This window comes from Carcharodon carcharias, chromosome 19 (assembly GCF_017639515.1).
Source record: "Carcharodon carcharias isolate sCarCar2 chromosome 19, sCarCar2.pri, whole genome shotgun sequence".
Classification (NCBI taxonomy): domain Eukaryota; kingdom Metazoa; phylum Chordata; class Chondrichthyes; order Lamniformes; family Lamnidae; genus Carcharodon; species Carcharodon carcharias.
Window position 1 is genome coordinate 23,785,317 of NC_054485.1, and position 16,098 is coordinate 23,801,414.

The window sequence follows — 16,098 nt, forward strand, 5'->3', positions numbered from 1 at the left end:
AAGGAGGCCATTCAGCCCATTGTGCCTGTGGTAGTTCATCCCCTGCAAGTATTTATCAATTTGAGTATTGCTGAAAATTTTGTCAAAGCTTTTCATCTTGCACTCATCAGGACAATTGCAAGAATACCAATGTCAGGGGAAGCAACAACTTTATACAGTATGAGAAGAGAGTGCTGATTGGTTGGCAGTGGACAATGATTGGTAGAGGTGTTGCCATGGAGAATGCACCAGTTAATTGTGACTGACAGTTAACTGCCTAGCATTGTTTGAATTTTAAATTAGGCAGCTTGACTGTGATCAGTCAAGGTATTGCCCTGAGGAATGAACAGCAAGTGGCTATAACTTATTTTGTTTAGCTGAAACAGGTGCAATGCATGTACGTGTTCTTCCTGTCTGCAAAGAACAGGACCCTGTGTATTAATATATATAGACCCCAGGACTTGCAAATGCACCACACTTCAAGTCCGACTGACAATCTTAAATTGGTTGTCAGGGTAATTTTTAGCACATTGAGCTAGCAAATGTTATCTAATGGCAGAATCACATCTAATGTTGGACACTGTGTTTTGAGTTTTGCGAGCACAGGCTGATTGTGTACAGTCTGTACCTTGCCCATTGCGAACAGCGGAAAGGATATGCTGTTTGATACAATCTGCCAGTCTTTGGACATGTGGCCTACATACCTAGCATTGCACTGGCACTGAAATTCATTTACCACATTAGTCATTGGTGTGATAGACATAACATCTTTTTGGCTTGATGGCAGCTTCCTGTTAGTGGTGAATACCACTTGCATTACTACTGCACAGTAGCAGCAGGAAACAGCTTCACCTGTTGCTCAAATTTTTCAGATACCTTGCCCTTCTAGGGTAATCGGAGGTAGAATGGGTACTTTTCAGAGCCGAAAGTGACGGCCTTAGGCCCTTTCATTAGTTTTTGGATATACAGCGCAAAATGATCTGATCAGGATAGCCATTATCCTGCAGGATGTCTTTTTGCCCTATTTCAGCATCAGGATTGCATGGTGAGCAAATGACCTGGGCCCAATTTACAATGCTGCCGATAAGGCCAATCTTATAGCATATGGAACTGTAAGAATCCCAAACATGTATTGACCAGTGAAGATAGGCTTGCAGTAGACCGTGGTAGAGAACCCCCTCGCAGAATTCTAGTACGTCAAGGAAAGGGAGTTAATTTGACTGCTCCATTTTATAGGTAAATTTGAGCGCAGGATGAAGCCCATTAAGACATGCAAGGAAATTATTGCATGCAGCTGCGGATTTAAATATAGCAAATGTATCATCCACATATCAGAAATATGCAAGTGGTAGGAGGTTAGGTGTAATTCCATCAAAGACTTGTTTCTCATGGAACCCAACAAAGATGTTTGCGAGAGCTGGGCCTAGAGGGGATCCCATGGCAACACCACCTATTTGGGCATAAATAGTGTCATTAAAGCTGAACTCAACTGTGCCAACTGCCGAGTTCATAAGCTCAATGAATGCTGATTCACGCAATAGTGGCAGGTCTAGATCGCCATGATATAGTGCTTCAGTGCAAATATCTCTGGCTTCCTTAAGTGAAACATTGGAGAATAGGCGAGCAATGTCAGATGGGCACATTGGCGCAGCACTGTCAATGATATGCAAGTCCTGTATGGTTTTCGTAAATGTGAAGGAATCCTTCACTGTGTAAGTGGGAAACTTGTTTAAAACCGGTTGTAACAATTCACCCAACCATTTGGCCAAATCAGGCCGTGCAGAACTGGTCATAGATAAGATAGGACATAAAGGGACATCACTTTTGTGTATCTTGGGCAGCCCATACATACGTGGACACAGCAAGCTGCGAGCACGAACCCTGTCGTATATATCACGCAGTAGCTCATTGCGCTTACACAAGTCCAGCAAGCATTTTTTTTAGCTTACTTTTGAGCAAGGCTTGTCCAGTCATGTTGAACAGCAGGTCCAATGGATATGAATTTGGACCCGACATTAAGAATGCTGTGCATTTTGTTGATATAGTCACAATTGTTAAGGATGATTATTCCCGTCCCTTTGTTGTGTTTACTGATGTGTGTGTCCGGGTTGGTCTTAAGGCCTCACAACATTGTAAGACATTCATGTTGCACGTGAAAATCAGACAGGTCGTTCGGAATCCTGCAACATTCGTGCGCTGGATCAGCTAGGCGCACTTTCAAAGATTCAGCATCCTCAGTGGACGCTGGTTTGTAGCGGGATATTTGGGAGTAGAGGAGTTCAAACTCAGCAAATCCCTCTTCCCATCTGATTTGGGATGAAGGCACACCAAAATTGAAACCATGCGCAAGAGCAAACTCCTCATTTTCCAAGAGTCCATGTTGGAGAGATTTGTTACGTGTTTATTGGTGTCATTAATTGCTTTGCCAAATTGCTTCCGCTTAAGTGAGTTTATGGTGCAGACATGTTTCAAATGGGTACTGTTTATTGTGTGGTCATCTACTGAAGCAATATAGCGGTACAACAGATCAAATCAATTCCTTTTGAAAGTTATTATTGAATCTGTTTCCACCATCCTTTTAAGCATTGCATTCTGGATCCCAAAAACAAGTTAAGTAAAAAAAAATGATTCTCCTCATCTCGGCTTTGGTTCCTTTGCCAATTATCTTAAATGTGTGTCCTTTGGTACTGACTCACCTGCTAGTGAGAACAGTCTCTCCATATCAACTCTATCAAAGCCCATTATAATTCTGCATCCATTAAATTTTCCCTTAACCTCTCTGCTTTTAAGGAGAACAAACAGCTTCTCCAGCCTCTCCACATGGCTGAAGTCCCTCATGTAAATGAGTATGCATTGGTAAGGAAAATTAGCAATGGCTCTTCCTTCTCCATTTGAAGACCATACACCTTTAAATCCAGGTCCATTGCCTATCCTCTGAATTTGAGGTTGGAATGAAAGTATAGAGAGACTAAAATCCTGGAACTCCCTTCCTAACAGCACTATGGGTGTTCCTACAATACATGGACTGCAACGGTTCAAGAAGCTCACCACCCCCTTCTGAAGGGCAATTACAGATGGGAAATGAATGCTGGCCTAGCCAATGACGCCCACATCCCATGAATGAATTTTTAAAAATTTCTGAATGAAGCTTTATCCAAAACTCTGCTTCCTGTATCCTAACTTGCACCTACTCCCAAGTCACACATCACCCGTATGCTCGCTGATAGACAGAAATGCCCCAATTTTAAAATTCTCATTCTTGGCCTCGCACCCCCCCCCCCCACCCCCCACCTTTCATATCCCTGTAACCTTCTCCAGTTCTACAACCCTCTGAGGTCTCTGCGCTCCTCTAATTCTGGCCTCTTGTTCATTTCTGAATTTTTTGCTCTGCCATTAGTAGCTGCTTTGACTTTACTGCTCTGGAATTCCCTTCATGAATCTCTATCTCTCTCTATCCAACTTCAAGACATCCCTTAAAAATTACCTCTCTGACCAACCCTTCCAAAAACTCCTTCTTTGACTTGATGTGAATTTGTTGTATTGTTAAGCCTCTGTGCAGGGCCTAGGAACATTTTCCTTTTTTATATTCTTTCACGGGATGTGGACATCGCTGGTCAGGCCGGCGTTTATTGCTCGTCCCTAATTGCCCTTGAGAAGGCGCATTAAAAGGAGCTATATAATTGCATGTTGTTGTTTTAGGGTTAAGAAAACTTCTGATATTACATTATATCCTTTGGCCTGTCTTCCTCCTGCTTGATTACTGGATGACTCTCAAACATCTGCTGCCCAATTCTCCTTCCTCTGGAGAACATAAGAAGCTTAGATTACAAGGGGAAAGAAAATGCAAGTTTCTCTTTTGGAGAAATGGTGTAAATGTTTATTTTGAGCCCTTCTGTAGATTCACTGCCAAGTGGCCATAGCAATCTTCCCAATTGCAATTCAACGCTATTTATACAACCCACAGACCCAACTATAGATAGACAATAAAAACAGGAAATGTTGGAAATACTCAATGCATCATGTAGCATCTGTGGTCAGAGAAATAGAGTTAATATTTCAAGTCAGTGATCTTTCATACCGCTCTAATCAGGCTTCCAGGTCCATGCCTAACAAAAATAAGACGGTTTCTTGAATTCAAGAATTTGCATTCTCAAGGGGGGGTGGGGGGGTTGAAAGAGAGGTCAGTGGAGAACTGGACATTTGAGGGGATAGACCTCATCGCTTTCTCACCTCTGACTTCCAATCTCTATTTCCATCACAACCTTACTGGTCTCTCTCCATTTCATTGATGCTGCTATATGGGGTTACCAATGCTGGTTGGATGCTACTGTGGAGATTTCATCACAAGACCTCCTGCCTCCAATCACCCCACCCCAAACCCGTCTGCCACTGATCGCCCAACATACCCATCCTCGCCGCACTCTGACCTCCCATCCAAATCGGAATGTGAGCATACTCTTTGGTACATGATTGAATGATTCTTGATTATTTTTACAACTAATAAGCCAAATGTTCAAAGAAAATGAGTAAAAATGATAACTTTTTAATGTCCTCTATAAATTTTTCTGCCTGTGGTTGCTCGCAGCAGTGTCCTGCTGGAAAATCCTGGAGAGTTGGCAATTTTACTTCTCCCGTCACTGTTTCCTGATCTTTCCCCGCTTGCTCCTTCTGAGCTCCAATTGCTCTATCTTATGCATCCTTCCTACCTCCTACATCCTATTTGTGTTGAATATTGTCTCCTACTCTTTCTTCTTGTTCTCTGCCTGAGATAGTCTGTCAGAAAAGAAGAAAGTGATTCCTTTCTCCTCCTCCAAGCACCAGCAGCAGGATCTGTTTCAGGACTTCAGCATAAAGGGCTATTTGTGATTAGACACGGTGGGCACAAACTACTCAACTAAAGCATTGATTTGGGTCTATTCTGAGCAGAACCAAAAGAGTGACATTCAGGTGTCACCACCACTTCGGTCTCTTAGGGAGTAGACACATGGAAACCCCACTCTTCAAGTCACAAACATCATCCCAATCATGATATCATTGCCTGCTCCTTTACTGTCAGTGGGTCAAAATCCTGGAATTCTCTCCCCAACAGCACTGTGGGAGCACATTCACCACTTGGACTGCAGTGGTTCAAGAAGGCGGCTCACCACCACCTTCTTAAGGGTAACTAGGGATAGGCAATAAATGCTGGTCTTGCCAGTGATGCCCACATCCTGAAAATGAATATATAAAAAGTATAAAAATGCCAACAGACAAAACACGATAAGAGGAGGGCAGCATTAATATAACTCTAACCATTTTCCCAGGATCTCAAAATTCCCTTTCCAACTCCCCTAACCCATCTTTCTAGCTTCCTGTAAACTACAGACTCTTAAAAACCGAGCTCAGTGTGTAACCTAATCCTTACTTCCTGCCTGACAACAGCTCTTTAAGAGAAGACATTGTAATTAAAGGGTGAATGGGGTTAATATCTCGGTTGAAAGAGCAGGGAGAGGGAAGTTTTAGAGTGTGTTAAGCACTCCTAATTGATGTGCTAGAATACCTGTGCCTTTAGTTTTTATCATCCATTCATGGGATATGGACATCAGTAGCAAAGCCTACTTGTTTTGCCCATCTCTAATTGGAGAAGGTGGTGGTGTGTCATTTTCTTGAGCTGCTGCAGCTTGTGTGGTGAAGTTACCCCACAGTGCTGATAGGTAGGATTTGGACTAAGCAATAATGAAGAAACAATGATCTATTTTAACGTCAAGTTGGTGTATGACAAGGAGGGGAACCTGCAGTTGATGGTGTTCCGATGCCCTTTTTCTTCTAGATGGCAGAGGTCGCAGGTTTGGAAGGTGCTGTTGAAGGAAGATTGGTGAGTTATTGCAGGCATCCTGTAGGTGGTACACAATGCTGCCACTGTGCTGGGTGGTGGAGGGAGTGAATGTTTAAGATTGTGGATGAGGTGCTGATCAAACAGGCTGCTTTGTCCTGTTTGAGCTTCTTGACTCTTGAGCTACGCTTATCCAGGCAAGTGGAGAGTATTCCATCACGCCCCTAACTTGTGCCTTGTATATAGCGGAAAAACTCTATGGAGTCAGGAGGTTTATTTTCATACATTCATGGGATGTGGGCATCGCTGGCTAGGCCAGCATTTATTGCTCATCTCTAATTGCCCTTATTCAGAGGGCATTTAAGGGTCAACCACATTGTTGTGGGTCTGGAGTCACAAGGATGGCAGATTTCCTTCCCTAAAGGACTATTTCTGTCGAAGGGTCATGAGGACTCAAAACGTCAACTCTTTTCTTCTCCGCCGATGCTGCCAGAGCTGCTGAGTTTTTCCAGGTAATTCTGTTTTTGTTTTTGTTTTGGATTTCCAGCATCCGCAGTTTTTTTTGTTTTTATCCCCAGAGCATTATCCTGCATCTCTGGATGACTAGTCCAGCGACAATACTACTGTGCCATTGCCTCCCTCGTGAGTCATTTACTGCAGAATTCCAGCCTCTGACCTGCCAACATTTTAAAGATTTCAACCCCTGTGCTGTCAAACAATATTGGTTATAGAGCTACACCCACCTTTTTCAATTGCTGCTCAGAACATCTCCATCACAGAAAAAAGAAAGAATTTGTACTTATATTGCACCTTTCACAGCCTCAGGACATACCAAAATGCTTTACGGTCAATACTACTGTCCATTTTGAGTAATTCCCCCCCTCAATTTCTCTAATGGATTTCTACCTTCCCCCACCCCCTCCCCTGTAGCACAGTGAGGACCCCCCTGGGAGCTGTGTGCTTTTGTTGTTAGTGAAATGCTGATTTAGCCGAGTTGATTTTTTTAGTGATGTGGTTACTTGCGTCTCTCTGGTTTCCAGCCCCACACACTGACCAGTCAAGTAGCTGCCTGTTTATTCAGCTGCTGAGGGCGTGCAGTAGGCCACCTTCTTTCATTTCATTCCTCTCACTGCATGCTACCTTAGATCATTTTTTAAAAAAAACTTGCTTCCTGGTGTGCGGCAGCTCTGTAACCAAGTGCTGGCAATCTTCATTTTTGAAACCTTTTCATTGGTTACAATCCTGTTTCCCTTCCCCAAAGGAAAGCCTGAGGGGTTCATTTTCTTTCAGTCTTTGGCCCTTCTCTCCTGAAGGCGCTGGTTCATGGTATTAGTTGTATAAAGTTCTGGAGGCCCCATGTAAAGTCCTGTGTTCAGTTCTGGGCAATGCATCTCAGTAAGGACAGATTAACCTTGGGGGTTGGGAGTGGTGGTGGCGGTGGGGTGGGGGGTGGGGGGCGGTGGGGGGATGTTGGTAAAAAGGGGCAGGGGTGCAACACAGATTCACCAGAGTGATACTGAGGCAAAAAGGGTTAAATTACAAGTTGCACAGACTATGGTTATATTCCTTTCAGCATAGAAGATGTAAGAGGTGATCTAATTGAACTGTTTAAAACGATTAAAGGAATTAATTGGATAGATAGAGAGAAACTATTTCCTGGTGGGGGAAATGAAAATAGCGGTGCCATCACCATGAAATTAGAGTGAGACCATTCAGGGATGGCATCAGAGAGCACTTCTTCACACAAAGGGTAAGGGAAATCCGGAACTCTCTTCCCCTCCCAAAAAGATGTTAGTATCATGGGTCAATTGAAAATTTCAGAACTGAAATTTGATGGGGCTTTTGTTGGCCAGGGTATTCAAGGATTTCGAACTGCTGGCATAGACACGATGAGCTGAATGGCCTCCTGTGTTGTAACAATTCTGTGAACTTGAGGCAGATAGATTGAGTTAAGATACAGGTCAGTGATGGTGTAATTGAATGGCACAAATATAGGGCACCTTCATGATCAAACACAATTCACATTTTTATAACACCATTAATGCAGCAAAATACCCCAAGGCACTTCACAGGAGACTAACCCCAAGCTGACCCCCAAACCTAATCCCAACCCTAACTGCAAGGCACTTCACAGGAGACTAACCCCAAGCTGACCCCCAAACCTAACCCCAACCCTAACTGCAAGGCACTTCACAGGAGGCTACTTAGTCAAAATTTAACTACAAATTTCATAAGGAGATACTAGGACAGGTGGCCAAAAGCTTAGTCAAAGGGATAGGCTTTAAGGAGTGACTTGCCACAACCCAATGCCGAGCAGCTAATTATGCTGAAAGAGAGTAATGGGTTACACTATCACCTCTGAATCAGAGGGTGATACAAGTCCCACTTCAGAGACTTGAACACGTAAACCAGGCTGACTCTCCAGTGCAGCATTGAGGGGTCATATGTGTCCTGCTCAATATTGAACCCTCAATCAACACAGTAAAACAATGATCTTATTATTCTCATACTGCTATTTGTTGGAGCTTGCTGTGCACAAATTGGCTGTTGCATTTTCTACATTACATCAGTGATTACATTTTAAAAGTACTTCTCATGTTGTAAATGCTTTGGGAGCCCCTGAAATGTGGTAGATGCTGTAGAAATGCAAGCTGCTTCTTTCTCCAAACACAACTGTTTAAACAGCTACTTGGTGTAAGCACAAGTAACATAGTGTAATTAAACAATTGATTGGCTACAGGACTGTCTGTCACTAAAGCCGCTGCTACTGTATTATAAAACAAACATCCTGTCATCAGCTGTACTCCAATAAAACATTAATCATAGAATAACAAACCTAACACAGTGAGGGGAAAATGAGTGTGCTCCTTTCGAGTGTTTATTGAAGATATCCAGGCTAAAGAAAGCAACATATTACATAAAATTACACAGTACTTACAGCACAGAAACAGACCATTTGGCCCAACTGGTTTATACCAGTGCTTATTCTCCACACAAGTCACCTCAATTTGGCTGTGCATGCTCAAATACACAAGCACATGTACTAGGTTGGGAAACTGAATTACTCTATTTCCCTCTCTAGATCACAGATGTTGAGCTTAACAGCTAGGATGTTTGGGGTCTTTTTGCCTTCTCCAGGAGACTATGAATATGGGTGAAAGTGGTGGTGAGCAGCAAGTATCATGAGTGTGGGGAAGGCTTGATGGAGCTGCTGGTCTCTTCATAACTATAGCATATGTATTGGTCTCCCAGCCAAAATATATGGGAACAGATTCCCCTGTGTCTGAACCTAGCTGTATCATATCACCTGGGCAAGAACCAGAGGAGAAAATTAACCAGGAAGCACTATGTACCCATAAGGGAATCTGACCAGTTTACAGTTCTTACATTTGAAAGATACAGTGGACATTTCTGTATTTCTGCATTTCTTGGCCAGGCCTGCCCGTAAGACCCCTACAAACTTCAAAGTATCAGCAGTAGCAGTACCCACTGGCTACTCTGCTCGTTGACTTCATTACATCCCAGTCCAGGAGCACCTCGATTTAAAAATCTCATCCTTGTTTACATACCCCTCTAAGACCCCACCACTTCCCCATCTTGGTAACCTCCTCCAACCCTTCAACCCACCAAGATCTTTCTTGCATGTTACGCGTTCCTGATTTTAATCACTCCACTATGGGTGGCCATGCCTTCAGATGCCTAGGTCTTAAGCTCCGGAATTCCCGTCATAAACCTTTCTGCTCTTTACCTCTCTTTCCTGCTTTCGTAAAACCTAACTCTTCAACCAAGTTTTTGGTCGCCTGTCCTATATTTTCCTTATGGAGGTCAGTGTCAAATTTTGCTTGTTAACACTTCTGTTTTACTACCTTAAAGGCACTATATAAATGAGTGAAAACAATTCCCCCTCCTCCTTCCCTTTCTGTTTGGTTTTTAGACAGGACCTTTCAGTGAGAGGAATCTTGTTCTCACTGGGTTTACATTCCCAGGAACCAGGGAATCTTATGTTTGCTTCAAGAACCTTTATTAACGCTCTTCAAATAGTGTCCAAAGAGATAATAGTGTTTACGGAATATCTACTCTTGAATTTCTTCCACATTGTTTATTAGCCAGGGGATGACAACCCTAGTCCATAAAGATTCAGTTCATTGTAACTTTCTTCTGGGAATTTTAACAATTAAGGAACCTTATTTAAAGAGTTGTCATCTGGTTGGGGCCATCTTCTTTTGTGAGGCTCCCTTTCTCCATCTTTTTAAGAGGTCTGTTTCTTTAAGCTGCCTGTTCACACAGAATGAAGCACTGTTTGCCTCTTCATTGTGTGAGAGCTGGGACCGTGAGGCCAAGTTCCCCAAACATAAGCTGTGTACAACTGGCTGGCAGCCAGCTGTAAAACCATCAGGACTTTTGAAGACGAGCTGTTGAGCTGACCTGTTTTCAGTCAGTCTTCTGGGCTGACAGTCTTAGTGAGTCCCAACAGTCCTACATTGGAAACTTCAATAATAATAAAAACAAAAAACTGCGGATGCTGGAAATCCAAAACAAAAACAGAATTACCTGGAAAAACTCAGCAGGTCTGGCAGCATCGGCGGAGAAGAAAAGAGTTGACGTTTCGAGTCCTCATGACCATTCGACAAAACTTCAATGTTCCCTAATGCATGATATTAAGCAAGTCTCAAGTCTCAACATCAACAACAACAGCTTGCATTTCTATAGCGTTTTTAAAATATTGAAATGCTGAAGGCAATTCACAGACAGAATTTGACACCAAGCCACAAAGGCAGGCATTAGGACAGGTGATGAGAAGCTTGGTCAGAGGGCAGGTCTTCGGCAGAGACAGGTAGAGGGGAGGATAGGTTATTGGTAATGATTTCTAGGCAGCTGAAGGCTCATCAATGGTGGAACCATTAAGATCATGGATGGGCAAGATGGTGGAATTGGAGGAGTGCAGATCCCAGAGGATTGTAGGATCGGAGAAGCTTAGAAATAAGGAAGAGTCAGGCCTTGGTGGGATTTGACCACACTCAGATTGTGAGCACAGATGGGACTTGATGCAATTTAGGATATGGCTAGCAGAGTTTTGGATGAGCTTGCATTTAAGGAGAGTGTAGATGGGTATCAAACCCCATTCCGTCCTGAATTAAAAAGTGAAATTAAAGAACTTGCATTTATATAGCACCTTTCAAGACCCAAAGTGCTTTACAGCCAATTAAGCACTTTTGAAGTTGTAATGGAGGAAACACAGCAGCCAATTTTCACACAGCAATGTTTCACAAATAGAAATGTGATAATGACTGACTGGGTCATCTGTTTTTTTGGTGATATTGATTGAGGGATAAGTATTGGCCAAGAACTCTCCTGCTCTTCAGAATAGTGCCAAGCGATCCCTTACGTCTACCTGAGAATGCAGATGTGGGCCTGATTTAATGTCCCATCCAAAAGACAGTACCCTCAACAGTGTAGCACCTCCTCAGAACTACACTGGAGTGTCAGCGGGATGGGGGCATGGCAGGGCTACCCATTTGCATGTGTGGGATAGCTGATCAAGCACATTAAGGGCCATTAAAGATCAATTAAAAGTGGCTGACTGCAATTTTCCAGTCAGTCTCCAGGCAGCAGGGGCCAGTTTAGTTGCCTGGAGGCAGCTTCCTGATGGTGGACTAGGAGGGCCAGGATTCCAGGTAGGCGGGAAAAGGAACGTTTTACCTGCCAGCCGCAATGATGGCTTTTCACGCCGTATTGTCCCAATCCCGCCTCATTAATTATGATTTACTGGGAAACATGTCGTTTCGCTGGTAGGTCGCCTCCAATTCGCCACGCCGTCATCTTGCTGTTTCCTCACGCTGGGTGCCAGATTTAAAGTGCAGCCGCGTGTACACCTCTCAATGCTTCCAGTCCAGGACTGCTGCACAGACATGGCCCCCAAAGGGAAGAAGACTGCAGCCCCCACAATTCGCTGACGTATCCCTGGGATGCCTTCTAGACACTATTGGAGCCCGCCGCGATGTCCTCTACCCCCGCTCTGGCTACAGGAGGCCCAGCAGTGTCACCACTCCGGCTTGGGAGGTGGTGGCAGTGGTGGTCAGTGCCAATGCTGCACAGAAGAGGTTGGCCAATGCGGGTAGAGGATGAATGGTCTCATCCGTGCCGCCAGGGTAAGGCACCATCTCATCACTCTAAACTCACAGACTCACAAGCCCATCGCATATTCACTGACATCTCTCTCACTGCCAGCTCAAGGGGCGTCATCACTCACTCTCTCACACACACCCTTACATCATCATTTGGCCTCATCTCCTCTGGAGACTGCCTCCTCAGTCCTCACCCTCTTGAGACCACTTGCACAGATCTACATGTGTCCCCAGACAGACCCTGGGATACCCCTCTTTCCCAGTAATGTCTTCGCCCTTCAGCCTCTTCCCCTGCCTGAGGCTACTTATCTCCCTTCCCCAAGCAAGCCACAGTCTTGCAGGCATTGAAAAGCCATCCCCACCTCACAGCTGGCCTCGTAAGTAGAGACAAGCATGTGTGCCCCCCTAAAAGTGATGTGGTGCCGCCAGAAAAGACTGGCGCTGATGACAGCAATTGCTGCCCAAAGCAAGGTAGGACCTCAAAGTCCCGAGTGAAGTGCGGCTCTCCAGGTGCATGTGGCCCGAGTGAAGTGCAGCTCTCCAGGTGCATGTGGCTTACGTTCGGTTGTGAAACATGTCGACGTGCAATCGCGCCAACGTGCTGGGATGTTCCAGCTTGATGGGATGATTCTGGCAAGCTGGGCTTATAATGATATGCAGACGTATGACAATGAAGTTCCTGACGTCCGGTGATGTGAAACACGGCCTGCCATTGATGGGCAGAGCGGACGATTGCAAACTGGTTTCACGACATCTTGTAGCCAAGTTTTGGCTCTCTCGCCATATTACCCGCTCACACCACCAAAAATGCCTGCTGCCAACAGGCACGGAAAATTCTGTCCTTTGTGACCGAAAAGTACTTTCAAGTGTTTCGTGAAACTAGCAAGCCATTCAAGGATACAAGACTAATGTACAGGTTCAGAGGAACACAAGACCAGTTTACTGTAGGCCTCATCCAATACTGCATGCTCCAAGGGAGAAATTAGAGTAAGAACAGCTGAAAACATTTTCTCTAAAGTAGAACAGAGTAATTGGGCTACTCCTCTAGTAGTAGTACCAAAGTCAGGTGGCTTGGCCTAAATGGCCAAGTGGTTATGGTACTGGGTTTGTAACCCCAGGATCAAGAGTTCAAATCTCACAATGGCAAACTATGAAACAATGTAACTTCATCTGAAACAGATGGAAACAGGTTTACTCAAAAGAGTATCAAGAGTTCAAATCTCACAATGGCAAACTATGAAACAATGTAACTTCATCTGAAACAGATGGAAACAGGTTTACTCAAAAAAAAAAGAGTATCAAGAGTTCAAATCTCACAATAGCAAACTATGAAACAATGTAACTTCATCTGAATAGAAACAGATGGAAACATGTTTGTACTCGAAAGAGTTACCAAAGTCAGGTGGCAGTGTAAGAATGGGCTGGGGTTAGGGTGTATCTGTGGAGGGCTGAAAATGAAATCAGGACCTGATTTCAGGATTCCCAACTGCATTTCCAGGGCTTCTGATTTTCAGCGGTTCCTTTTAAGGGTAAAAGCTGGTTCAGGTCGTGAGCTCACGCCCTGAACTCCCAACCTAGGCAGCTGCATTGTGGGGATAGGCATGTCCTTTTCCTTCACAATTTTCATGGAGTCGGGCCAGCTTTTCAAAGAGTCATGCTTCACGGCACTTCAGAGGCATTGTGAACCATAGTCTGCCTGAGGAAAACCTTTTGAAAGGAAAGTTCAAAAGGTCCTCCTCATGCACCCCCCCCCTCACAAAGGTAAGCCCCCCCCCCCCCCACCACCCACCACTTTTGGCCTCTCATGCCCCCCATACCAAGGTATTCCCTCACCCACTCCCCCATAGCCCCTCATCCCCCTATGTCAATGCATGCCTCCCACCCATCCCCCAGGGCCCCTCATGCCCCCATCCCCCATGCTAAGCTATGGCATTCCATGGCCATTCACTGACTACACACTGTATAGAACCAACGATCCCTATCATGACAATAGGATATGTAAAAAAGAGCTTTAAAGAAACAGTCATTCATTGATAACTTTCTACTTTCTTAAAGAAAATTCCTTTTTGCTACAGGCTAATAAAAGTGTCAATCATCCAGAGCCTTTAAAAGTATCAATAGCGGAAACTGCAAGCATTTGAAACCTCTTTACCTCGTGTAAATAAACATTGTACAAGCGACAGCACAGATCACAGAACCAGAGCTATCAATCAAGCAATGTTTCCCCTAAGGATCAGGTGTTTCACTACTGGAATGGATTTCTGGGTTCTCAGCTAAGAATGCACAATAGCCATTCAAGGTGGATTGCGGAATGCCAATGAATCAAATGACAACTAGCAAAACTAAATATTTTGTGTAGTTTGTTTGTGGTTTATGGGTTCCCAGTATCCAACAATGGACCTAAGTTTTGAACAGAAGAGTTTTCAAATTTCATGAGAATAAATGGGATAAAACATCCTAGAGTTCCATCGTATCATCCTGCTTCAAATGGAGCAGCAGAGCACACAGTACAAATCACTAAGCCTGCTTTTGTGAAGTGAATGCTAGATACAAATTGGAAGAAATGTCAGATGTCACTGAATCACAAACTGGTGAATTTTTTGTTTATCATAACACACCTCACATTGCTACCGGCAGAACACCAGCTAAATTGTTTTTTAGAAGACAGCATAGAAGGAGGTTTTCATTGCTGAAGCCACTTTAGCACTGTCAGTAGAAGAGAAACAATCCAGGCAGAAAGAGAGAGACAAGGTGGGGGTAGAACGAAAGAAAGAAGTCTGAAGTTGAACCAGAAAGTTAAGGTGAAAGATCATCATCGTAAGTGGTTGGAGTGGCAGTTGTGAAAATACATGGTCATTGCACATATTCGGTGAAGATGTTTGGTAATGGAAAGTTTAAGTTTGAACATATAGCTCAAGTATTAGCCTCAGAAGTTCACAAAGAAGAAGGAAGTTTGGGAAAGAACCAAGTGAGTCTGATGGATAGTTGGGATAAGAGTAGAGTGCAAATGGTTACTCCAGCACAAGGGGTACCTGAACGTTGTTCAGTTCTAAGTCAGACTCAGGCAGACATGTCTGAAGAAGTGGAAATTGCAATTGAAGTTTAAGGTCAAAATCAGTCTATGTTGGAGAAAACGTCTCCTTAGAACCAGACCCAGATGTGTCAAGATCCTTCCCCAAGTTCTGAAAGTTTGGGCCAAGAAAGGAGGTATCCTCTTAGGAATAGGAAAGCAGTGGTTAAGTTAGATTTCTAAATAAATGCAAAACAAGAAATGTATATAAGTTGTATGGAATTTGAACAAAGACTCGGGATGTTAGCTCTGGTTCTCTCTCCACAGCTGCTGCCAGACTGAGTTTTTCCAGCATTTTCTGTCTTTATTTCAGATTTCCAGCATCTGCAGTATTTTGCTTTTATTTGTTGAACATTATGTCCTTTATCATTAAGGAGGGAGGAGTGCAATAGCACCCTCTCATGGCCATTTGTGTATGTCTGTATATAAGCAAACCTGAATAAACCAGTTCAGTTGGCTACTTGAATTCCATGTTGTGCACCAGCTCTGAAGAAGGGTCATATGGACTCGAAATGTTAACTTTGTTTTTCTCTCTTCACAGATGCTGTCAGACTTGCTGTGTTTTTCCAGCATTTTCTGGTTTTGTACACCAGTGTTTTGTACTGCAAAGATATCACACATCCTGCTGCTGCTTTCAAGCTAGAAAGCCTCTGATTGGCCCTCCCGCTTCAGGAGCCCACCATTGTCTTTAATTGGATGGCAGGTCTGTCTAGTAGCCATTAATTGGCCCCTCTGGGGCAAATCACATTAGTGACTGTTTCCTATAGCTAGAGTATTCCGTACAGTTCTGGAATTCGCATTATAGGAAGGATGTGATTGCACTGGAGAGAGTGCAGTGGAGATTTACCAGGACGTTGCCTGGGCTGGAGAGTTTTAGTTATGAGTAGAGATTGGATAGACTGGGGTTATTTTACCTGGTGCAGAGGAGATTGACGGGGGACAAGATTGAGGTGTATAAAATTATGAGGGGCATAGATATGGTAGATAGGAAGGAACTTTTCCCCTTGGTGGAGGGATCAATAACCAGGGGGCATAGATTTAAGGTAAGGGGCAGGAGGTTTAGAGGGGATGTGAGGAAGAATATTTTTACCCAGAGGGTGGTGGGAATCTGA